The sequence below is a fragment of the Dama dama genome, chromosome 13, assembly GCF_033118175.1.
Source record: "Dama dama isolate Ldn47 chromosome 13, ASM3311817v1, whole genome shotgun sequence".
Classification (NCBI taxonomy): Eukaryota; Metazoa; Chordata; class Mammalia; order Artiodactyla; family Cervidae; genus Dama; species Dama dama.
The window spans coordinates 40,756,748-40,782,578 of record NC_083693.1 but is presented as its reverse complement, the minus strand read 5'-3'; the positions used below and the strand labels follow the sequence as shown (position 1 = coordinate 40,782,578).

General features: G+C 37.7%; 1 protein-coding gene across 12 annotated transcripts in view; it reads left to right on the top strand.

The window, feature by feature from the left end:
- PEAK1 (pseudopodium enriched atypical kinase 1) overlaps nucleotides 1–25,831 on the top strand; it is a 311,689-nt gene that overhangs the window by 19,591 nt on the left and 266,267 nt on the right. For 8 of the 12 annotated variants that reach the window (XM_061158944.1, XM_061158943.1, XM_061158932.1 and 5 more), the window contains exon 2: nucleotides 4,272–4,393. The exons of the other annotated variants lie outside the window; for them this stretch is intronic. The gene's annotated coding sequence lies outside the window, so the exon portion shown is untranslated. The remainder of the gene's footprint in view (nucleotides 1–4,271; nucleotides 4,394–25,831) is intronic. 12 annotated transcript variants of the gene reach the window in all.

The following is a 25,831-nucleotide window of genomic DNA, read 5'->3' as shown; positions in this document are numbered from 1 at the left end:
GATTAATAAATGTATTTCCCTCACCTATGGGCAATGGACTTTATTGTTTTTGCACGGGTTTTCAGGTCTAGTGAATTTATGCATGAGCCGTTTAAGACTATGTTTTCTATTCTGTAGTTTTTCTGGGCATATTCTCTGTTGATTTTCAAAGCCAGGTCTTTGTAGGACCTAGGAGTTGGTTCGCTTGATATGGAGCTTGAATCTCTTGCTCCTGAGGGAAATGATTTGTTCCTTGATGATCCCTCCCAATTGTGATTCACTGAGTCTGGGGTGTGGGTTTTTTCCTTGGTGAGATGGTGTCTCTATCTGTCTTCACAATCTCTTGCTGTTCTTTTATCCTTTGTTGAGGCGGTTCTGTTTATCCAGTTTTTAGGTCCCTTTCTGTTGGAATTATTCCATTTGTAGCTGTAGATTTGTTGTGTTCTTCAGAGGAGGGGAGTTTAGGATCTTCCTACACCTCCACCTTCAACCCTCAATGTAGAAAAAAATTGGAAAAATATAGAATAAGTGAAAAAGAGGAAATGTTACTCTACCATCCAGGGACAACTGGTACTAATAATTTGTTGCCTCACCCCACCTCCTTTGTTGTACATGTATTACTTTTCAAAATACCTAATTGACGTCATACTGTTTATTGTAGAGATATCATTAATGTATCAGATTAGTCAGTTCAGTAAGCTGGTCATGCTGTGAGAAGCATGTAGGGCTAAGACTGACTGAGACAGTACATTCATGCTCTATAGGAGGTTCTTTTCATTTAGAGGAATTGGTGTATTACTCTTTTTCATATTGCTAAACTAAATTTGAATAACTTCACAAGCGTGTTTGAAGCATCTCTGCCTTTTATAATTTTATATCCTTTTTTTTCTGATAACATTTTCTCATATCAGAAAATCCTACATATATCCCCTCCCTTTTGAACCTCCCTCCCATCTCCCTCCCCACCCCACCCCTCTAGGTTGATACAGAGCCCCTGCTTGAGTGTCCTGAGCCATGCAGCAAATTCCCGTTGGCTATCTCTTTTACATATGGTAATGTAAGTTTCCATGTTACTCTCTCAGTACATCTCACCCTCTCCTCCCCTCTCCCCATGTCCCTAAGTCTCCAATATAAAAAAATTTTGAGCTGTTTTAGTCTTGTTTTTCTTACTATGTCTTCAAATTCCAGTTTATATTTTCCACTTATGGCACATCAGTTCAGACTAGCCGTGTTTCAAGTGCTCTGTAGCCACATGTGGCTAGTATTAGTACAGTCCTAGAGCATATAATTTTCTCCATAAGATGTGATAAAATAGCACTTTCCAAGTACTCTACAAGGGGGTTAAAGAGAAGAAAGCAGCAAAGCAGGGTTGCACTGTGGCTGTTGAGAACTCACTTTGGTGTCTCAAGAAATTTTAAAACTTTGCCTCAATGAAATTACACTCTTGTATTTATGGATCTTCATGTTATACATGCTAAGTTGCTTCAGTTGTGTCTGACTCTTTGTGATGTTGTTGATTAGCTCACCAAACTCCTCTCTCCATGGGATTCTCCTGGCAAGAGTACTGGAATGAGTTGCTGTGCCCACTTCCAGGGGATCTTCCCAACCCAGGGATCAAACCTTTGTCTCTTAAGTCTCCTGCATTGGTAGGCTGGCTGTTTACCACTAGTGCCACTTGGGAAGCCCTCATGTTACACAATAATGTTAAATTTGTAGTCATCCAAAGGTTTGCTAGGTATAATACTTGAAGTTAATTCTCAGATAGTCAATAAAATCAATTCCTACTAAAGATTTTGGATAACAAAGAGTTTGCAAGAGTTTAAGACCTGAGGAGAAATAAATTTTTATTAATCATGTACAGAAAACCTTTATGAAGTCATTAACAAAGACATATACACATGTATGTATTATGTATGGACATGTAACTTATATATCTATGTACACACACATATATACACATTTATCGTAATCCTTATCATTATTTTTAAGGAACAGTAGCAATTAAAATCATTCTCTTCTTTCTAAAATGAATTTGTGACATGATAAGAAAGGTGTGGCATGATCAGGAGGCTAGTGGTATAAATTGAATGTATAAAGTAGAATATTGAAAATGCTTTGCTTTTAATTTGTGATCATGGGGAAAAAATTCCTTAACATCTATAAGCTTTTATTTTGTTTTGTAAAATGGAGATAATTCTGCTCTTTTTTCTCAATCTGATTTTTATTATCAAATTAGATGAAGGAAGCCTGAAGGGATATACCTTATTCATTTATAAATAAATATTGAATTAACACGCTATATATTGAATACAAAAGTTGAATGTATTTACAAGAACTTTCTAAACTGAGAGTCCTACAAATGGAAACTACTGGATTTGGTTTGTATTATTTCTTCTTATTTAAGGTGTTTACTGGAATGTGAGAAGTATAGTAATATTTGCCTTGTACAAACCATAGATAGGATTGCCTGTTGTGGTTGTATTTTTCCTTACCATTAATATTTTATCAGATTTTATCTTAAACATTAGCTATATGTCTAAATTCTAGGGATTCCCTGATGGCTCAGGGGTAAAGAATCCTCTTGCCAGTGCAGGAGACACAGGTTTGATCCCTGTCTGCGAAGATCCCACATGCTATGAAGCAACTAAGCCCAGGTGCCACAGCTACTGAGTCTGTTGTCTAGAACCTGGGAGCTGCAACTACTGAAGTCCGCACACCTAGGGCCCGTGCTCCGCAACAAGGGAATCCACTGCAGTGAGAAGCCCACACACTGCAGTTAGAGAGTAGCTCGCTCTTGCCACAGCTAGAGAAAAGCCCGCACAGCAACGAAGACCCAGCACATCCCTCCCCCCAAAAAAGGTCTAGCACTTAAGCATCTTTACATCTGTTAATAGTATATATGCAGTTAGAAATTTTGTTGTTATTGTGAGATAGACATGACTTTTTACTGTACCCAATCTTAAAGCTCATCCTGATCGAGACACAAATGCAAGCTCATTGGATGCCAAAATTGTTTTGGAAACAAAGTAGCAATATATAAATAACTTTCTGTAACTGCACACTTACTTTGTCATCTGTAGCAATTGAAAATGTGGATATTTCCCATTTTTAGGGTACATTTCCCCATTTTTAGAAATATTTCTCATTTTTAGGGTATATTCATTTTTTTCTATTAGTAATGAAGTAAGCAAGCTGCCTGTGAGATAGCATGTGTAGTGTGACATATGCCTTGTTGTTTCCTGGGTGTAAGTGAGGAACTTTAGGGGAGAAATTGAATGTTGGCAGTGTACTAGGACACTGTGAGCTGAATGATACTGTCTGAAAGTAGTTGGCATACTTTTCTGTTTTTATTATATTCTCCCACTTCTACCTTCACCTCAAACCTTTGAGTATCTTTGGATATTTGGAACAGAAACATAACCTAATCATACTTGATTTTTTTCCCCCCTTTTTCTTCACATGATGGTAAATATTTAAAAGTTTTAGTGAGAAGAAATATAGTAGGTATTATTAAAAGGTATATGCAGTAATAGTGTAGAACACTTGGCCAAATGAAAAATGAGTGATCTGTTGATTAAATGAAATGATTTGCCTCAGTATAAGGCAGGGAAGAGATAACTTGCTTCTTTTCTCCCCTTGTTGATCTTTTTCCCCTGATGGCTAGATGTGCATTTTTAAAGCAATTCTGATATGCAAAATTCTCTGCTTATTTCTATTCCATTCTAAATTTTACTTTTTGGTACTGTGCTCTGACACATGGGAAAGAGGGTTGAAATCTTGTCCTTTTTCTTTAATTTCATTTCTTATGTATCATTCTTAGATTAGAAAATACTAACAATATTTGGTTAAAATAAGAAGTTCATTTCATGACTGCTTGTTGTAATCTAGTCCTGAATAGTTGTTGTTTTTTTTTTTAATTAGGCCCTTAAAAATGCCAATCTAGATCAGCAGAAGTTCCCAATAACAGTAAACTAGCATATTTAGTATATACCAAATTGTAGCTCATGCATTTGACAATATGCTCTGCATTAAGTTTTGGCTCTTTGATGTTAGTGTCTGACTGATGGGAGTTCAAATGAATAATAATCTGTGAAAAATAAAAAAAATATGTTCCTAGCTGATTTGGGAATGTAGTTGAGCCATTAGCTACAACTTTTGCATTGAGTTTTTAAAGAAGCAGAAAAGGAAAATGATTTTAGTTTCATGAACTAGTTCTTTTCAAACCCTTAACAGTTATCTTATGACTAGAGCAGATTGACTCTCATGGTGATATTTCCATTTCTGGTCCTTAGATGTCATTTCTGAGAAGATATTGAAAGAGTAAGAAAACAATATATTCTTAGGGTTTAAAGCGCTACAGTTGAGCTCCTGCTTGAATTGACAGCAGATTGAACTGTTCAGAGGAAAAGAAATGGTATGTATATATAGCAAAACTTTTCTCTAGGGAAGAAAAAAGAGATGCTCATTTTTATAAGGTGATTATTTTGGAGACAGTAGTTTTCAGTTTGAGGATATTGTGAACTGTTAATCTGTAAAGCACATTTATAATAAATGAATTACAGGTTATATATGAAAGCAGTTTTTATAGTGTCTAACCTAGTTCTGGGTTTCCCTGGTACTTTAGCTGGGGAAAAATCTACCTTCTATGCATGAGACGCCTGTTCAATTCCTGGGTCGGGAAGATCTCCTGGAGAAGGGATAGGCTACCCACTCCAGTATTCATGGACTTCCCTGTTGGCTCTGATGGTAAAGAATATGCCTGCAATGCAGGGAGAGTTGTATTCAGTCCCTGGGTTGGAAAGAACCCCTGGAGGAGGGCATGGCAACCCACTCCAGTATTCGTGCCTGGAGAATCCCCATGGACAAAGGAGCCTGGCAGGCTACAGTCCATGGGGTTGCAAAGAGTTGGACATGACTGAGTGACTAAGCACAACCTAGTTCCAATGCCTTAGAATATTTTGAAATACATCAAATATTTTGACAAACGTCAAATATTTTGAAAATAGTATAGGATTTCTTTCTCTGATCTACTCCTTTTAGAGTTTAATTTTTCCAAGTTATTGCCTCTTATTATATAAGTATTTTGTTGTGTCTAAATGTTATTTCACATTTCTCCAAAGAAGACATGCAGATGGCCAAAAAGCACATGAAAAGATGTTCAACATTGCTAATTTGTGAAGAAATAGAAATCAAATCTACAATGAAGCATCACTTCACACCAGTCAGAATGGTCATCTTTAAAAAGTCTACAAACAATAAATGCTGGAGAGGGTGTATGTAGAAAAGGGAACCTTCCTACACCATTGCTGGCAATGTAAATTGGTACAGCCACTACAGAGAACAGTATGGAGGTTCCTTAAAAAACTAAAAACAGAGCCACCATATGATCCAACAATCCCACTCCTGGGTATATAGCTATAGAAAACCATGCTTTGAAAAGATAGCGCCCCAGTGTTCATTGTAATGCTCTTTACAATGGCCAAGATATGGAAGCAACCTAAATGTCTGTCAACAGATGAATAGATAAAGATGCAGTACATATATACAATGGAATATTACTCAGTCATAAAGAAGAATGAAATAATGCCATTTGCAGCAACATGGATAGACCTAGAGATTATCATGTTAAGTGAAGTAACTCAAGGTATCATATAATATCACTTATATGTGAAATCTAAAGGCAATACAAGTGAACTTATTTACAAAACAGAAGCAAATGCACAGACATAGAAAATAACCTTATGGTTGCAAAGAGGGAAAGTGAGGGGAGGGATAAATTAGGAGGGTAGGATTAACATACATACTACTGTATATAAAATAATCAACAGGAACCTACTATATAGCACAGGGAACTCTATTCAATATTCTGTAATAACCTATATGGGAAAAGAATGAAATATATGTATATGTACAACTAAATTGCTTTACTGAACACCTGAAACTAATACAACATTGTAAAATCAACTATATTCCAACATAAAATAAAAATTATACTAAAAATGCTATGTTATTTATTCTGACTGTTCAAACAAGATTGCTTCTTTCTGTAGGAATGTTAAGGACAAAATACCTAATAATGGATGTTTATCTGGTTTTAGAGACAGTTTAGAAATTTTTAAAAATTAAACAATAGATGAATAATATCTCAGAAGAAATTAAGTGATGCAGCAATATGTATAGAAAACCAAGCCAAATTTCTCCTGCATATCTCTCCCTTTATTTGCCACCTAGGGGTAACCACTGCAGTGTTTGATATCCAGATCTTTTATTCTGTGTGTGTGTGCAGTCTTATTTTGTCTCTATATTTTTAACATATCGCATACATTGTTCTGCGTTCAGTCCTCTATGTCAATATGGAATATCTTTTTCATGTCAGTACATATAGTTTTGAGTTATTCTTTAACTGCTACACAGTATTCCTTGCATTGAGTGGTAGTTTAAGTTTATTACATTTTTTAAAAAATTAAAAATAGTGCTCTTGGAATAGACCCATTATGCACAGGCTTAGAGCTTTTAATCTGCAAATGGTGAAAACCATTATATTTCTCTATTTTTGTTTTCTATGTATGCAGAACATATTAAGTTTTTTTTAAAAATCAGAATTGTGAGAAGAAGCAAAAATTGATTAATCCATAGTTGTATTATTTCAACTTCTTTTAAAAAATGCCCGGATTGTGTCATACTGTTAGGTACATGATTTAATGTCATTGAAATTGAGTTACACTTGCGTCACTGAGTTCCCACATGGAGTTGAGAAGAACAAAAAGATTACAGTTTTTCTGCAGTGAGACAGGATGGATAAAAGCAGCTTATATCTAAGCTATACACGTCTTCATTGATGAATGTGACCAGAAAGCCCATCCATGAAGGTAGGAGCCCTGTGTTTTCCTGTTTAGTGTTAGATCCCCTGCACCTCCCAGTATGTCTAGCATGATAAAACACGAAGATGTATGAATGAGTGAATGAGTGCATAAATGCCACATATATGAAGCATGTCAGTCTTTGAGCCATGAGTTGAAAATAACCAGGCAGTTGGGGCTGCAGAGATTGGCCTTGAATTGAATTGGTATTAACACATCTAGCATGCTGAGCACTTAAGCTTTTTAGTAAATTACCAGCAATTTGAGTTATTTTGCTCTCCTACTATGCTTAACTTTCTTTTATAAGTATTGCTTCTGTTTTTTCATGTGGACTAGCATTATCTAACTTATTACCTAAGTTAGTTTTACTTAGGTAGACTTTGGCCAAACCATTCAAAATGAACAGTCATGATGAGTAGTTTTTGGTGTGTCTCCCACCAGTAGTTTCTATTTTAATTATTTGTATATTAAGGATGATTGCTGTTTTTAGCAATCTAAAACTAAAGTTCCTAAGTTTTTGAGTGCCTGCTTTGTAATGGGGCTGGTGCTAAATGCTGGGATACAAAATGAAGTGCCATCTTTGCCTTCCCATATCTCCGCGCCCAGAGGAGAACACAAGAATGAGAGGGTGTCTGTTGCATGGCAGGTACAATGTAGAGGTGCGTGCTGTACAGGCTTTTGTGAGTGGCATCAGTTTGGCCATTCTGAGATGGAGATATCTGTAGGCCTGGGGATGAAAGTATCTAATGCTTCGTCATATCTCACCTTCTGGCATTCTTACTTAAGGAGAACCTGTAGGTGAATAACCAGTTTTTAGTATGTGTGTGGTATTCTTCCTCCCTCTATTTCTTGTGTATTATCTGCTCTGTTTGGACAAAGGACTATGAACCATATCTGGCCCCAGCTTCCACCTGCTGTTGGAAAAAGACCTCTTCTTAAATTTCTTTGATGCCATTTGTCATCCTTTTTCCTTGTATTAGTTTGAACACTGATACTAACATTGTCAAGATACAGCAGAACTTAGGATTCTTTGCTAGTGATTTCCTTTTTCTATTTTGCGAGTAGGTTCTAAAAAGAGATAAACAACCCAAGCTTCTATGTCTTTGTCCTTTCCTCTTCTCTCTTTAGGAACTTGTAGGTGGGCACTGTTTTCCTAGCCTGAGGCAGAAACAGTGCCATCCAGCTACATTGCTTTCATTTCAAGTTGACATCAGCTTTGGCAGTAGTGCAATAGTTTGGCCTGGTTTTCTTAAGTTGTAGTTGAAAAGATTCCAGCATTCCTGCCATTCAGAGTAAATAGTGCCCCCTTACATCTTTTCCTCACATCTTTTTTTCCACCGAGAATTTAGGATGGTGCCAGCACCTTTCCCTCTTGTATTTGGAGTTGACCTTTATAGGTCCATGTAGACCCATATTTCTGTGACACTAGGAAATGAGCTCCATGATTGTGAGACCTCTTGTTCACAGGTGTATTCCAGCACTTAGAATACTGCCTGGATAGTATGTGAAGAACCCTACCCAGAAGACTGAGTGACTCTTGAATGCATAGAGCTTTTCAGAGCAAGGGATTGTGTTCCTGTTCTTTTTGTGAAGCTTTGTTCATTCCTTATGGTCCAGCAATAGTGTTATAGGGCTGGGCTGCCTCATAACCAATGTCGTTTGCTGGGCTACTAAGAAAATTCCTATTGCTCAGCTTATCCAAGGATAAGGGGAGAGGTTCTAAATGACGTTTTTTTCTGGGCCTGTGGGCTTGGAATCCAAGGTCCCTGTGACATTAAACTAAATTCCTGGTAGAAAACATTAGGGAGCCAGCCTTTTGGGTGTATCCATAGAGGCAGAAGTTATCTTTTCAATTGTGCCATCAACTTGGTTGTGCAGCGTTTCTGGAATTACCCAGCGTACCTGTCTACTTGGTCATGTCCTAGCAAAACTGAGAAGCAATTTGTTTTTGTGTTTAAGAACTAAGGATCTGGAACCAGATCTCCTTATTAGAATCTTGCACTGTCATTTCTCTTATGTGTAATCTTCAGCAAATTACTTATTTTGTGTCTCAGTTACCTTATCTGTAAAATGGGAATAAAATAGTACCTAATTCATAATGTCATTTGAGGATTAATATAGGCAAAGGGCTTAGAACTTAGCCTGGTGTATAGTGCCAATATTCAATAAATTTTAATATTTACTTATCTGATGCCAAGAAAAATTCATACCAATTTGACTCATTTTCATTCTAATGCGCTTTCCTGAAAAGGGTGAGAAGGCACAGAGGTGCTGCTGACGTTCTGAGAATCTCACTCAGGAGGTGTGTGGGGGCGTGTGGGGGCAGGAGGAGGTGTGTGGGGGCATGTGGAGGTGTGTGGGGATGTGTGGGGGTCCATGGTGGTGTCTTGAGCAAATGATGGCACATAGCATCAGCTTCTGATACCCTCATCCACCAGCATGTGTAAGGTGGAAAACAGAACCTTTGATCTAGAGAGCTCTAATTATCCCCACAGTAGGCCATGCTCAATTTGACAATGTCATGATTTTTAATATTTGAAAGTTCCAGAATTGCTACTCTGGGATGTAACCCTTTTTATACCTCCCTCGTGCTTTCGCTTATACAGTTGAGTGAATATGACGCTCTGCTTCCCACACAGATACCCAAATAGCTCAGACTGCTGAAATATTAAGTATCTTACTGTCAGCACATAACTTATATTACTGGATGTTTGAAATTTTCACTGTTACCTGGGTCTGAATTTCAGCTCTGCTAGGCTTCAGGGTTTTTTGGTTAGTTTTGTTTGTCGAATAGGATAAAAGTATCCAACCTCATAGGATTGTTGTGAGAGTTAATGATGAATAGAAAACACTTAGCATAGTGTGCATACTGGTATGGAGTAAGTCTCAAATATTAATTGCAAAATTAGTATCTATCAACATCATCACTGTGGTTATTGTTCCATGTTTCAAATCATCAGTGAAATGCACACTTGCACTAATCATTTCTGCTTGAAATTGGGAGACTAAATGAAATGTAGCAGCTCTCTGCTTGACATGTACTGTAGCCTTGCTTTTACAGTCAAGATTATACTGCCCTCAAGGGTATATCTATACATACAGGGATTCTAGAACACAGTAAACTCTGAGAGTTAGCTTTCCTGGTCCTGTGTTCCAGCTCCTTTCTGCCCAAATGTCATAGCCCATATTTCCATTACACACTCCACTTGATGGCTTCGCCATTAAAATTGCAGTAATGTGATTTGTATTTTGTTCCTGAATTGAGGCCAGAATTAGGAAGTACATCCAGTGCTTTTGGTGGCAAATTTCTGTAATGGCCTATGAGATAATTACTTTGATAATAACATAACACATTTTTTATGTATAAGCACCAGTTTATTAAATGTTGTTTACCACTTACCATCCTAGATTTGCTACATTTCTTTTTCTTCAATTTGAAAAACATCCCTGTGTGATGAGTGATATTATCTCCCATTTACAAATAAGAAAATGGGGTCTCAAAAAGGTTAAACAGTTTGTCTTAAGATTGCACAGCTATTTAGTGAGGCAGAGTTGATTCAGTCCACAAATTATTTTTTTTCCTCCAGAGGTAGAAATTTGAATCTTAAAAATGAGGGTCAAAATATCTCCTACAGAAGCTTATAAATGGTATGGCTAAATAAAAATAGTAGGTAAAAGAAAGTAAATGGGTGGAAAGAAAGTGTGAAGAAGGTTAAGTTGATATTGTGTATCATTATAAAAGATAGGAAGCAGAAAACATCATTAAAGCACTTTTCATATTGAAATACTTAGAAGGCAGTTATCTTGTCTGATGGAGAATTTTTTTATTTTGATAGTGTCACATTTTTAACTTGGAGATTCAGAATTAACTTCAAAATAGATCTAGAACAGAGGGTGAAAATAGTATCAGTGGAAAGGAGAAAGTGGAGATAGAAATATTATGTGTATTTAACAGAAAAGTGAGGGTTTGCCTGGTGGTCTGGTGGTTAAGAATCCACCTGCCAATGTAGGGGGCATGCGTTTGATCCCTGGTCCAGGAAGATCCCACGTGCCCTGGAGCAGCTAAGCCAATCCACCACAATTACTGAGCCAGCACTGTAGAGCCTGTGAGCTGCAACTACTGAAGCCTGTGTGCCTAGAGTCTGTACTCCACAACAAGAGTCGCCGCCACAATGAGAAGCCCACATTCTGCAACTAGAGAGTAGCCCCCTTTTGCCACTACTAGAGAAAGCCCTCATGCAGCAACAAAGACCCAGTGCAGCTAAAAATCAGTAAATAATAAGTAAATAAATCCTTTTTAAAAGAGAAAGGTGATCAATGTAAGATGTGTCGAGATACAGATATATGAGCTAAGTGGGGGTTTAATGTAGATATGGTTCAGAGAAGGCAAATTGCAAACATTCTTTGATTCAGGGAGAGAAGATTCAGATAAACATTCTGGAGTTTGTTGCCATAGTACTAAATTATATCTTTCTAGAAATGAGATCCCAATGTGAAGCTTCTGTCTTTTATTTGGAATTTGTTTTAAACAGGGGGCAAGGATGTAAGCACTGATTACTGCAACTATATGAGGAGGTATTTGTAATACACTTAAGGGTTCAGAAGTGAATTTCGTTAGCTCTGTGTTAGCATGTCATATCTGTCACTCTGAGGCTTTAGCTTTTACTCAGGAGGCCCACCTTCCTCATTTAACATTTTTATGTGTTTAAACCCCAGCAAGAGGCTCAAATTGTGCATCTTCAATTTCTTATCTCCAGCTGCATATACTTAAGTTGTATGAAATATACCCACTTGCTAACATTCCCTTCCAGGGGATAAACTGACCTTACCTTCCTTTCCCATCAACAAGCTATTTTCTGGCTTCTGGGTTTGTCAGAGAAGTGCTTGTCTACATAGCCTCTCTGGCACCAAAATACTGAGGTCACTTTTGATTCATCAATCCTCATCTTTGAATCTTGCCCCAAGTCTCATAGTTGTTCCTTTGGAATGTGTAGTTTGTCCCTTTTTCTTAATCACTACTAGTTGAATTTTTCATTTTTTCCCGGTGAAATTAATTGTTTTTTGATTTTCAAGGATTCCCATAAGGCTTTCCAAGTAATTTTTGAAAGACATCTTTTTGGATAGTTTCTTTTTTTTGCCTTAGTTGTTTCATCTTAAGTTTTGCTGCTGGAGTATGTCACTGGAGAGGTAGCTCCCCATTTGAACTGTAAGTTTCATTTCTGTTAGAGGAGGAGACCACAGGCATTGACATTAGTCAGAGGTGGCATAAGAGGAGTTGAAAACTTCAGCTACTAACAGTAATAAAGGCACTTCCCTTATGTTATTGTTTTGAATTTGAACAACGAAGTAATCTGTTTTGCAAGAAACCAAAGGTAAGATATGTTTGAAGACAAGTATGTGTAGCTTATCATGAGGGAATTTCTACCTTACAAAATTGTTTTTGGAGAAAGCTAAGTGTATTTACACCTGAGCAATGAATATCCAGTTATCTGAGAGGATGGTAAAGTATATGACCATTTTATTTTAAAAGCACTGATGTATGTATGGACTGTCATACAGTGTGAAGTAAGTCAGAAAGAGAAAAAAAATAACATATAGATGTGGAATCTAGAAAAATGGCATAGATGATCTTATTTGCAAAGCAGAAATAGAGACACAGACATATAGACATCAAGCAAGGGGAAGGGCCAGTGGGATGAATTAGGAGATTGGAATTTACATATATACACTATTGATACTATGTGTAAAATAGACAATTAATGAGAACCTACTGTGTAGCACAGGGAACTTTACTTAGTGCTCTGTGGTGACCTAAATTGGAAGGAAATCCAAGGAAGAGAAGACGCATGTATACATACGGCCAGTTCACTTTGTTGTACAGCAGAAACCAACACAAATTTGTAAAATGACTTTATTCCAATAAAAATTAATTTAAAAAACTGAAAAAAGTGTTGATGTGTGTTTGTTCTCAAGAAGAAAGAATTTTTTAAAATATAATTTATTAATTTAAGGGGACAGTGTCTTTGTAGAATAGGTTACGAGGAATATCATCAGGACTTAATGGCAGTTTTCTCGTTGGAAATACTAAAAAGAAGAAGATAATTTTTGTTGGCGGCTTAGCTTATGTTGAGAACATAGCAATGGTTTAGAAGTACATTAGGAATGTTTACTAATTTATATGTTAGTACTCATGCCTGGAAAATCCCATGGATGGAGGAGCCTGGTAGGCTGCAGTCCATGGGATCGCTAAGAGTCAGACATGACTGAGAGACTTCACTTTCACTTTTCACTTTCATGCATTGGAGAAGGAAATGGCAACCCACTCCACTGTTCTTGCCTGGAGAATCCCAGGGATGGGGGAATCTGGTGGGCCGTCTATGGGGTTGCACAGAGTCGGACACGACTGAAGTGACTTAGCAGCAGCAGCAGCAGCGTGTCTGCAGTTTGTTCAGAGTCAACAAGTTGACTATATCTTATTCAGGTAGGATTCTTTAAACATTGTTGGTAAAAGACTCTCCCCACCACTGACTTCCAGTATCCTTATATTGTGCAACAAACTATACATGACTTTTCAGTTGAGGTATTAATTAGGCACTGAGTTCAGTAGGAATCTAGACAAAGTGGTATGATGGAAAAGTGGTCCTGCAGATGGTCCGACATGAAGGATGGCTAACTGTAGACATGAGGAAAGCTATGCTTCTCTCTTGGCTTTGGTTTCCACTTTGTAGTTTAAGAATTAAACTGAGGACCCTTCTAGCACTGAATCTTTAATTTTTGTGGTGCCATTCAAATCCCTTTTGAGGTAATTTCTTGGAGAGGAGGTGTTTGATTTTTGCCTTTTCTATTCTCTCAAAGCCAGCCTAAATGTTCTGGGGTTTTGGAACTCCTCCCCCCTCCCCCCCGACTGAAGTTACGTGACCTGCACAGTTACTGAAACTGAGCTGTGACCATAGTATTAGCTTTGTGCTACCAACAGCATTTTAGCAACGGAGCAGGATTGTTCCCAAACTAAAAATCTATTATAATTCAAATGTTGACATAGAAGGGCTTCAAACACTTTGTTTTACATAGAACCATCATTTAGAATATCTGGAATGCTCATTCTAATAATATCTGCAATATAATGAGGTAGTTAAGAGCATGGACACTGGAGCCATACTTCCTGGCCTGACATCTGGCTCTGGCTCTTGCTCATTTTGTGACCTTGAGCAAGTTTAATGATAGTACCTACCTAATGGATTTTATGAGGAATATATGCCTGACCTATGGTCCTATATATGTTTAGCTGCTATTGTATATTATTTTTTACATTCCAGAGGTTAGGCCTTCCTATGATATCTGCTTTAATCATCATAATAATCCCATGAAAGTAGCACCATCGTTATCCTCATGCAGAGATGGAGGCTCAGAGAGGTTAAGTAGCTTGCATCACATAGGAAATAGTTGCTAGAGTTGTGAAACTAGTGGGTCTTTCTGACTCATTCCAAAACCTAGGCTCCTTCCTTATTTAAATATACTGCTCTAAGCCCAGTCTTTTGAAAATTCTAAATGCCGTTTATTACTCACTGGACTTTGACTTCAGAAGGCAGTTTGGTGAGACCAGAGGCCCAGGTAGCATCTGAATGCCTCTTCTATCCCTAGGAAAAAATGACGTGTTTTTCAGGCCTCAGGGTTTTCTGTGAAGAGTTTTCATACAGTGTGATTTGGGTTTTTTGGTGGGTTTTGCTTTTTTTTTGGTCCATCTCCTCTGCAGACTGAGGCAGTATCAGTACCCAGTCCCAGATAGTCTTCCTATGACAGTGGTCTTGGGGAGTGTCAGGGCTGGGTTAGAATGGCAACCCACTCCTGTATTCTTGCCTGGAGGATCCCATGGATGGAGGAGCCTGGTAGGCTATAGTCCACAGGGTTGCAAAGCATTGGACATGACTGAGCGACTTCACTTTCTTTGCTAGGTCTGGATCCTTAACTGAGGAGAGTGAAAATTGAAACATACAAAAATAATGGCAGTGAAGGCAATAGCCTGAGCTTCACATAATGTTCTCTTTATTCACCAGATATTTATTGAATACCTAAGTATCTGACATTTTAATCTGGGGTTTAGCTCTTGGGTTTTTCACTTGAAAACTTAAACATGGCTTTACAGTGAGACAGTATCATTGAAAATTTAACAGCATTTATTCTGTTTGCAAAAATTTAAAGTGTGTTTGTTTTAACTACATATAGCCATTTTTTTTCACTTGAAAATCCTTCAATGGCACACAAATTTGCTTCTGTCATTATTGAATTTCCTATAACAATACCATACTTAATGCTGAGTAATAGTAATTAGGGTGGTGCTGGGTGTAGACGTTTTGTGTTTTGCCTTTTGAGTCTGAGAAGATTTTGCTTCATCTGAGTCGCTGAGTCAACTCTGCTCTGGTTCAGTATTTCAGAACAGCATCTTATACAAATGAGTTTCCACATAGTATAAATATTAAAGAGTCAGTTGCACTTAAGACGTCTTATAAGTACAGTGTTGCTTTCGTCTCATAGACAAGTAAATTGCAGAGATAATGGTGAGAGAATTTTATTCAGTTTATTTTGAAAAATTTCTGGTAGAGGTGATTTTTTTTCTACAAAGGGCTAGACAGTAAATACTTTAGGTTTTGTGGGCCATAAGCTGTCTGTCACAATTCATGTCTCTGTTCAACTCTGTAGATCACAAGTAGCCATGACAACACATAACTTTCAATAAAACTTTATTTATGTAGGCCTGTTTTAATACTCTGAATGGATCTGGTGGAGGGTCCAATGAAGACACTTATTTGATGAAAACAGTTTATTTAAGCTTTTGGCAAAGTTGGCTGCCAACTTATAAAGGAGTCACAATAGTGTTTATATAGAAATAAAAGCAGTGTTTTGAAATATCATAGCTACTAAGGACCGGTCTCACAGGAATTCTCTTTCCAAAATGGCATAATTTTGTTCTCAGTGAATGCTTATAAAAGAGCCTTGCATACTGTATTATTAATTTGGAAGCTATTACTTGTTCAGCTACATGTGCAGATTTTTAGTTTTATTTAAAAATGATAAATGGAAAATTCAATAGCATTCAAGAGAAGAGAACTACTCAATACGTAGGTAGATATTTGCCAAACACATTTTGGGTTGAGTTTCTATTTTTAACTGACATACTGACTCAAGTTTGCCAAAACTTGATTGCATTTGGAAGGAAAATGGCTTTGTTGCTATTTTCTCTGCACGAGAACTTCTAAAACAGGCATCTGGCAGCAGGGAATAGTGAAGGAGAGGGCAAAAATATAATACCTTATGAGCTTGGGTTGTTTTTTTTTCCTTCAGAATGCAATTTCAAGTCTAGTTAGGTTGTATTTTCTTTTACTTTGATCTTTAGAGTACCTAATTTATTTGCTACATTCCATATCCCCCTGAGGTAAATAAAGGAAATCCCATGTTATTACAATTGGAATGAATTCACTGACATATCTTTATCATTTTGTTAGAATTTAACCTTCTGATTCAAGTTGACTAATATTTTTATTTTTGATCTGTATTTTACAATGTTTAATTCTAAGTATGTTCCCTTCAGTGAGTAGTAATTCTGTTTTAGAACAAGAGTAATGGACTTAAGGTGTACCAAATGGCTTAGAAAACATTTTATAATAGTAATTTTACAAAGACTACATTTAGACCTTAATAAGTAGATAGCATATGGACTTCCCAGGTGGCTCAGTGGTAAAGAATCTGCCTGCCAATGCAGGAGATACAGGAGACAGGTTCAATCCCTGAGTCAGAAAGATCCCCTGGAGGAGGAAATGGCAACCCACTCCTATGTTCTTTCCTAGAAAATCCCATGGACAGAGGAACCCGGCAGGCTGCAGTCCATGGGTTCACAAGAGTTGGACATGACTTTGTGACTGAGCATGCACTCAAGTGGACAGAATAAGTTAACTAGATTGGCCAAAGTCATCCTGAAAAGAAAAGCGACACTCAAATAAGTATTTTATCTTAGATCACATTTTGTGCTTTTATTAGAACTGTTGATTTGGTAAAAGCCCTCCACCTAGCATTATTATAAAAACTATTTTGAACATGGGGTTGCAACAAACTTGGGGTTTGTCACCAGTGTCAGCCTATAGCTGGGTGTAGTTTTGGATGATGTTTTGTTTGAAGCTTCTGTTTTACACTGTTGACTTTGGAATATCATGCCAGCCCTAGTCTGAATCCCTAGTAGAAAAGTTTTGAACAGGGTTCTGAAGAGCATGGTTATCAGTTTTTGATGTATCTTTTAACAGATATCCTTTCTAAAAGCATCAAGGAAACGTGGAATTGGATGATGAGAGTTTTAACTCTGATGTTTATTCCAAAGGCAGATATTTCCTGTTGCAGCGTGGGTGTCACTCTCTATTTAAAATAATGAAACAAACTGCTTTCATACTTCAATTTTTTTTTTATCATTCAGAAGCTATTGTAGGAATGCATTTTCCAAATAGATACAAAGAATATTTTAAGTGAAGTTCTTTTTATAGCAGAATTATGAATATTCATAAAAGGTTCAGTTTTTGGTCAAATTGACCCATCAAGCCTTATATGGGAAAGCTTCCATGTGTATTTAATTTCAGTTGGATTCTCTTTCCAGAATCTAATTACCACATTCTACATGTGTGTAAACCTGTCGAGTTAATAGGAAATATACTGAGGATTCTTAGATAACAAACCAAAATACAAGAAGGGGAGAAAACCTCAGCTGTACATCGTAATGGAGTGAATTGAATCCTGTTCTGCAGAAAGAACACAAAACTGGGAATTAATAATTATTTTAGTACCTATTAATATAATGTGCTAAACTAATTCACTAGTTTGAGAATTGAAATACCTCTTAAGAAGTTTGGTAGAGATGTGCATAAAGGAGCAAGCCTAATTCAGACTTGGTGTGGGTTAGGGGAAGAAAGCGTTTCAGGGTCCAGAAGGAGAGATGTCAAGAAATTATTTCTAAGAGCATAAACTCTATGTAGCCACGCTGGCAGGGGAAAAGTGTTCTATGAAGAAAAGTAGAATGCCCTCAGGCATTTAGGCAAGAAGTACAAAATGAAACAGGGCAAAGGCTAACAGAGTTTTGCCCAGAGAATGCACTGGTCATAGCAAACATCCTCTTCCAACAACACAAGAGACGACTCTACACATGGACATCGCCAGATGGTCAATATTGAAATCAGATTGATTATATTCTTTGGAGCCGAAGATGGAGAAGCTCTATACAGTCAGCAGAAACAAGACCGGGAGCTGACTGTGGCTCAGATCATGAACCCCTTATTGCCAAATTCAGACTTAAATTGAAGAAAGTAAGAAAAACCACTAGACCATCCAGGTATGATCTAAATCAAATCCCTTAGGATTATACAGTGGAAGTGACAAATAGATTCAAAAGATTAAATCTGATAGAGTGCCTGAAGAACTAGGGACAGAGGTTCGTAACATTGTACAGGAGGCAGTGATTAAATTTATCCCCAAGAAAAAAAAATGCAAAAAGGCAAAATGGTTGTCTGAGGAGGCGTTACAAATAGCTGAGAAAAGAGAAGCAAAAGGCAAAGGAGAAAAGGAAAGATATATTCATCTGAATGTAGAATCCCAAAGAATAGCAAGGAGAGATAAGAAAGCCTTCCTCAGTGATCAATGCAAAGAAATACAGGAAAACAGTAGAATGGGAAAGACTAGAGATCTCTTCAAAAAAAGTTAGAGATACCAAGGGAACATCTCATGCAAAGATGGGAACAATTAAGGACAGAAAAGGTATGGACCTAACAGAAGCAGAAGATATTAAGAAGACGTGACAAGAAGACACAGAAGATCTATACAAAAAAGATCTTACTGACCCAGATAACCACGATGGTGTGATCACTCACCTAGAGCCAGACATCCTGGAGTGTGATGTCAAGTGGACCTTAGGAAGCATCACTACAAACAAAGCTAGTGGAGGTGATGGAATTCCAGCTGACCTATTTTAAATCCTAAAAGATGATGCTGTGAAAGTGCTTCACTCAATATGCCAGCAAATTTGGAAAACTCAGCAGTGACCACAGGACTGGAAAAGGTCAGTTTTCATTCCAATCCCAAAGAAAGGCAATGCCAAAGAAGTTCAAACTACCACAAGATTGCAGTACTGAAAAATTGCATTCATCTCACACACTAGCAAAGTAACTCTCAAAATTCTCCAAGCTAGGCTTCAACGGTACGTGAACTGGAATTTCCAGATGTTCAAGCTGGATTTAGAAAAGGCAGAGGAACCGGAGATCAAATTGCCAACATCCGTTGGATTATTGAAAAAGCAAGAGAATTCCAGAAAAACATGTACTTCTGCTTCGTTGACTACACGAAAGCCTTTGACTGTGTGGATAACAACAAACTGGACAATTCTTAAAGAAATGAGAATACCAGATCACCTTACCTGCCTCCTGAGAAATCTGTATGCAGATCAAGAAGCAACAGTTGGAACTGGGCAGGGAATAATGGACTGGTTCCAAATTGGGAAAAGAGTATGTCAAGGCTGTATATTGTCACCCTGCTTATTTAACTTATATGCAGAGCACATTATGCGAAATGCCGGGCTGGAGGAAGCACAAGCTGGAATCAAGAATGCAGGGAGAAATATCAGTAACCTCAGATATGCAGATGTCATCACCCTTACGACAGAAAGCAAAGAGGAACTAAAGAGCCTCTTGACGAAGGTGAAAGAGGAGAGTGAAAAAGCTGGCTTAAAACTCAACATTCAAAAAACTAAGATCATGGCATCTGGTTCCATCACTTCAAGGTGAATAGATGGGGAAACAATGGAAACAGTGAGAGACTTTATTTTCTTGGGCTCCAAAATCACTGCAGGTAATGATTGTGGCTATGAAATTAAAAGATGCCTGCTCCTTGGAAGAAAAGCTATGCAACCCTAGACAGCATATTAAAAAGCAGAGACATTACTTTGCTGACAAAGGTCCGTCTAGTCAAAGCTATGGGTTTTCCAGCAGTCATATATAGATGTGAGAGTTGGACCATGAAGAAAACTGAGTGCCGAAGAATTGGTGCTTTTGAATTGTGGCGTTGGAAAAGACTCTTGAGAGTCCCTTGGACTTCAAGGAGATCCAACCAGTTGATCCTAAAGGAAATCAGTCCTGAATATTCATTGGGAGGACTGATTTTGAAGCTGAATCTCCAATACTTTGGCCACCTGATGCGAAGAGCTGACTCATTAGAAAAGACCCAACTCATTAGAAAAGACCCTGATGGTGGGAAAGATTGAAGGTAGGAGGAGAAGGAGATGACAGTGGATGAGATGGTTGGATGACATCACCGGTTCAATGGACATGAGTTTGGGCAAGCTTCGTGAGTTGGTTAGGGAAGCCTGATGTGCTGCAGTCCATGCATGGGGTCGCAGAGAGTCAGACATGACTGAGCAACTGAACTGAACTGAACTGATGGAGGTATGAGAATAGTTGAACACTGGGAATCTGTATTCATTCAGTAGGTATGGTGGTAAACGAGGAAGTGGAAAGTAGTGTGGTAAAGGATGAGGTTGAAAAAGATTGTTGGGCTTCAAATGTTAAGGGCTTTATTTCCTAGGCAATAGTATCAGAACTTTACCTTGACTGTGACAAGGAGTCCTTGAAGGAAGCTTAGACTGATATCTTCTTTGATTTATTAGCTGTGTGTATTACCATTCTTACCCACTAATGTGTTAAAACAACAACAACAAAGGAGGGTGGAGTCTAGTTTGAAAACGCTGTTTGTCTTTTTCTGTTGTTATTACATTAGGAGGTTCACAAAAAATTGTAGATTTTTTATTGTATCCAAGGGCAGAGAAAATATGAAGGTTATCTTAAAGCTCTGAGACTAGAAGTTTAAAATTCTTGTCTCCGATTCTGGTTTCCCTACTAATTTTGGCAAAGCATTTAATCTCTTTTGGTCTCATATTCAGGTCAATTAAAATTAGGTTCTTGGACCCTTGTTTTTGCCCTGATTCTTTTTATGTGGGTAGGGGTGGGGATAGAGGTGGTTGCTTACAAAGAAAGCAAGCAAACAAGCTAATTGCCATCAATAATGGCTAACTGAGTGATTCTGAAGTTATTCCATCTAGGGCATTTTGGCAGAAAATGCCAGGGCCGTAGGATGTTGTAATTGGAAAGGATGATTTCCTGGTGGTTGAATTTCAGGCACTCTGTAACCTTGTTAGAAAATGAAGATCTTAGGACCTCACAAGTGAACTCTTAAAGTTCCCCTTCTTCTATCAGACAAATAAAGAAAATAATAACTTGCATCTACCTTGTTCCCAGGATGAACTAAATTTGTAATAGAAAGATGAAGTTTTTTGGTAATGTCGGGTTCAGTTCTTCTTTACTGTTCTATCAACCATTGTCTCATTCTGTGTGGACCAGTTAGCATATCATGTTGAGTTGGTCTGCTTGTTCCTATTATCTTCCAACTGCAGCCCCAGATTGTTTTGCTATGTTATTAATCTTCATTTTTAAAAAACTTTGATTGGAGTATAGTTGATTTACAGCGTTAGATTAGTTTCATGTATACAGCAAAGTGCATCAGTTATATTAATACATATACATATGTCTACTCTTTAGATTCTTTCCTCATATAGGTCCTTACAGAGTATTCAGTAGCATTCCCTGTGCTCTACAGTAGGTCCTTATTAATTATCTATTTTATATATAGTAGTAAGTATATGTCATTATGAATCTCCCAACTTATCCTCTCCTTCCCTTAATCTCCTTAAAACATGACTTTTCATCATGTTATTCCCTTAATTTAAAAATCTACACAACTTTTTTTCTTTTTGGTCTATTTGAGTTCCATAGAATCTCTGTAATAGTCTCTGTGAATGGGGAGAGGAAAGCTCAGGATGTGCTGAGGAATGGAGTCTGACCTAATAAAACAAATTGTATTTTTAATTTGTGTTGTTTAAATAAAACTTTTTTTTTTATTTGACAAATGTCCTTCAATGTAAAATTACCTAATACAGAAGTCCCTCAAAGAAGTTTGTGTATTTGAAGATAGATAGTCTTAGGTTGGTGAACATGGTGTTCCAGGGTTTCCAGCAATACCCCTATCCATTTGTCATTTGTAATAGTAGGGGGAATGCCTGTCTTTGACAGAAAAACAACTGCTACTGAATAATAGTTGAGGGGCATCCCTGGTGACTCAGTGGTAAAGAATCTGCCTGCCAATGTGGGAGACTTGAATTTAATTCCTAGTCCAGGAAGATCCCACATGCCACTAGACAGCTTTGCCATGCGCTGCAACTACTGATCCTCTGCTCTCAAGCCTGGGAGCTGCAAATACTGAAGGCTGCACACCCTAGAGTCCATGCTTCCCAGCAAGGAAGCCACTGCAGTGGGAAGCTCAAGCACTGCAAGTAGAGAGTAGCCCCCGCTTGCCCTAAGTAGAGAAAAACCTGTGTAGCAGCAAAGACCCAGCGCAGCGAAATGCGTAAAATTATAAAGAAAATAATTTTCTTTTATCTCTTTGACATCTGTACTGTGTATCAACACATGACAAACAGAACAGGGATATAAAGGAAATTTGTCTTTAAGAATCAGTTATGTCCTAACTCCTATCACTTATGTCCTAACTCCTATCAGCACTATCACTTAGTACTCACAGGATTATTGTGTTGCTGAAGTGGTGATTCTGACTGACTGGCAGGATTCAGGTACACCAGTGGCATGATGCAACCATCAGTCAGATGATTGATGAACTTACCCAGCCTGTATTTCTGATGGCTAGGGCAGACCCTGCCATTGACCAGCACTAACTCCCAGGCCAGTTCTGATTTGCTTTTGCTGGAGGAAAGGGAAGGCCTACCCTTGAAAAACCAGAGTGTCAAAAAATAAAGCAAAGGCCACTAGGGCTAAAAAACAAAGCCAAACAAAATAAAAGCTGAGTTTATTCACTTGCCAGGCAAGGAAATGGAATAAAGAAATTCACTGAGGGACTTCCCTGGTGGTCCAGTGGCTAAGACTCCATGCTCCCAAAGCAGGGGGCCTGGGTTCAATCCCTGGTTAGGGAACTAGATCCCACATGCTACAATTAAAAGTTCACATGATGCAACTAGACATCCCGCATGCTACAGAAAGATGGAAGATCCCACGTGCCACCTAGCACAACCTAAACAAGCAAACTCATAAATAAAATACACACTCAAGGAAATTCATTGAGTCATTGTAGAGGAAGAAAAGTCTGGTGGTTTTTTTTTGTTGTTGTTCTATTTTGTTTTTAGATGGGTGGTAGTTCTACCTGAGGATTAAAAACTAGCATTTTACACAGATCTGCATATAGTTGGTTAAAACAGGCCCCATTGTTGTGACCAACATTCTGTTTTGTTGTCTCCTGGGTGTGGGCTGAGATAAATGGAAACCTTTCCCCTTTCTAAGAGTTTCTAAAACCGTGTTTCAAAGCCAATTAAATCTTTTATGAAGGTTCTAGACCTAACCAACCCTCTCAGAGGTCCCTGCTGGCGTGTCTAGAGTTGAGTGGGCCCTTGGGTTGGCAGTGAACAGTTTCCATTCTATACATACAGTCCAGAGTATTTACAGGTAACCCCTTTATCTGCGTATGTTTGATATGGGGAACTGTGGCCTAGTGTGTTCAGTCAGGAAATAGCTTCTCTCATCTGCCATTCCTCCCAGAGGATACAGAACTGTCTATGTGAAGGTGTTTGACAACTGCTATTTTTATCAAGTTATGTACATCTTGGGATATATATGTTATTTCTAGATGGTTTAATTTCTCCTTACCTTAATACTTGAAGTCTTTTACATTTTTTTCTTCGTTGTGCTCTTCAGGTATGACTCCCATTCTCTTATGATTTTGAAGTCCATGGAGAATGCTAATTCCGGAAACTGTCAGAAGGACAGTTTTTGCTACTTGTGGAAGGCCTTACTGTGGATGCCCATAGATCTTTGAGGTTCCATTTGAAATACGTGGATACTCAGCTACTTTTATTTCTTTGGGGGAAAGTGTGTGTATTACTTCAGATTCTCAGCAGTATTACAGGCTGCCTTTTCCGTCTTTCCAGTTTTCTAACTGAACACAGTTAATTCATTGCTAATATAACTTGTAACCCACTGGAGAGGGCTGCAGTACTTTTGGGAAAGGCCTGGTTAAGCAGTTATATCCCTTTAGAAACAGATCAACAAAGGACAGTCTCAGCTGGCCTACAGTAGTTTCTTGAAGATCAAGGAAAGATGAAGGGGGGAAAGTAAAATCCTTTGACTTGCACACAGTCCATCTCAGCAAATATGTTTTGCTTGGCTAAGGACGTGTTGATGACCTCTTTTCTATGACTGGTATGTGAATGAATTAACAGAATTCTCCTTGGTAGCAGAGATCCAGGATCTTTTTGTAGTTTGACCCAGATTTGGTCTTCAGGATCATTTAACAACATTTCAAATGTTTCTTGATTTATTTGCTTTCTAGTTGAGTTTTTGACATGTCTCTTTTCTAGGGCCAAGAAGAATTGGCAGTGTGATTTTTAAAAGGATTTATTTCAACAAATAGGTATGCAATGGTATTAGCAGCCCAAAACCCCTAAGACATAAAAGGTTATTCTTACAAATTTTTATGCACAATGGAGTTAAAAATGTAGTTTAGAATGTCAGCAGAAGGAAAGATTTTATTTTCTAATAACTTTAAACTGCAACAAATAACATACTATAATTAAGCCCTATATACTAAACTCTTATTAAGTGTGGTTTGTAAGGTAAATAATAGCTTGAAATAGCAAGATTCCTGGATTTTGTACTCTATGGAAGAAGCAAGAATTTCATTTAGAACCATTTCATTTAGCCTTTGATTATAATTTGCACTGTCTGTGCATATCAAAGAAAGGGAAATCACCTTTTGTAGTTTGCTAAAGAAATGAGATGCTTCTTAAAACTGTTATGTGGCTGATCTTTTTGAAAGTGTAATAGGATCTAAGAATTTTTGCTTGATTTTTCTGAGATATGTGCATAGTGTTATAAAAGATCAGTACAATCCTTAGAAGTTTGTAGTTTTAGGAAATAAGACAGGTAAGCAAATTTTCTTCTCAAACTCATATGTAAAATAGTAGCATATTCAAGTAATAGGCTAGCTGTCTGGTGTAGTGGGGAGAGGAGGTCACACTTGGTCTCAGCGTGTCCAACTATAGGCATTGGTGTGCCAGGAAAAATATACCACGTGCAGTCTTTCTGTGTGCAAGCTCAGCAAGTTTTATTAGGTTAAGTAAAGAAATTGGGCTCTAAGATGATTTTTGAGTCAGCAGGTGGTAAATAAGATGTGGGAGATTATTCTAGGTATTCACAAACAAGATGAAAGAGTAGTAAATCATACAGTTTTTGTTAAAGGTGTGATTTCTTTAAAATGAAAAGGTAGGAAAGTAACTCATGTAACAAAGATTTTTGAAAAATACTTTTCAGATGGCTTCATCTCTGTGAAAGATCCTTATGCTTTTCAGAAAATTCAAATTGCATTATACTATAAGGTATTCTTGTTGCACCAGGGTTCTTCTATAAAAAAACAACTTTTAACATTTTTCATTTTGCTGATTAAACAGTATATTTGATTCACAAAACCAGTAGAAACAGAAAAGTTGATCCTAAAGAGTATGCTCTGGAATGTAGAGGGATTGAAAATATTTCCAAAGGGGGTCTGTTCAGGATAAGGGAAGGTGGCATTTGGATGTAAGGAGGTAGGTGATACTTCTTAGGGCACAGTATGAGATTTCTCTCAGGGAAGTTGTGTTCTGTGGTGGTTTGTTTTTTAATAAAGAACTTTACCAGCAGGTACTGTTTATGTACCTGTAAGGAGATCAAACCAGTCAATCCTAAAGGAAATCAGTCCTGAATATTCATTGGAAGAACTGATGCTGAAGCTGAAGCTCCAATACTTTGGCCACCTGATGTGAAGAGCTGACTCATTGGAAAAGACCCTGATGCTGGGAAAGATTGAAGGCAGAAGGA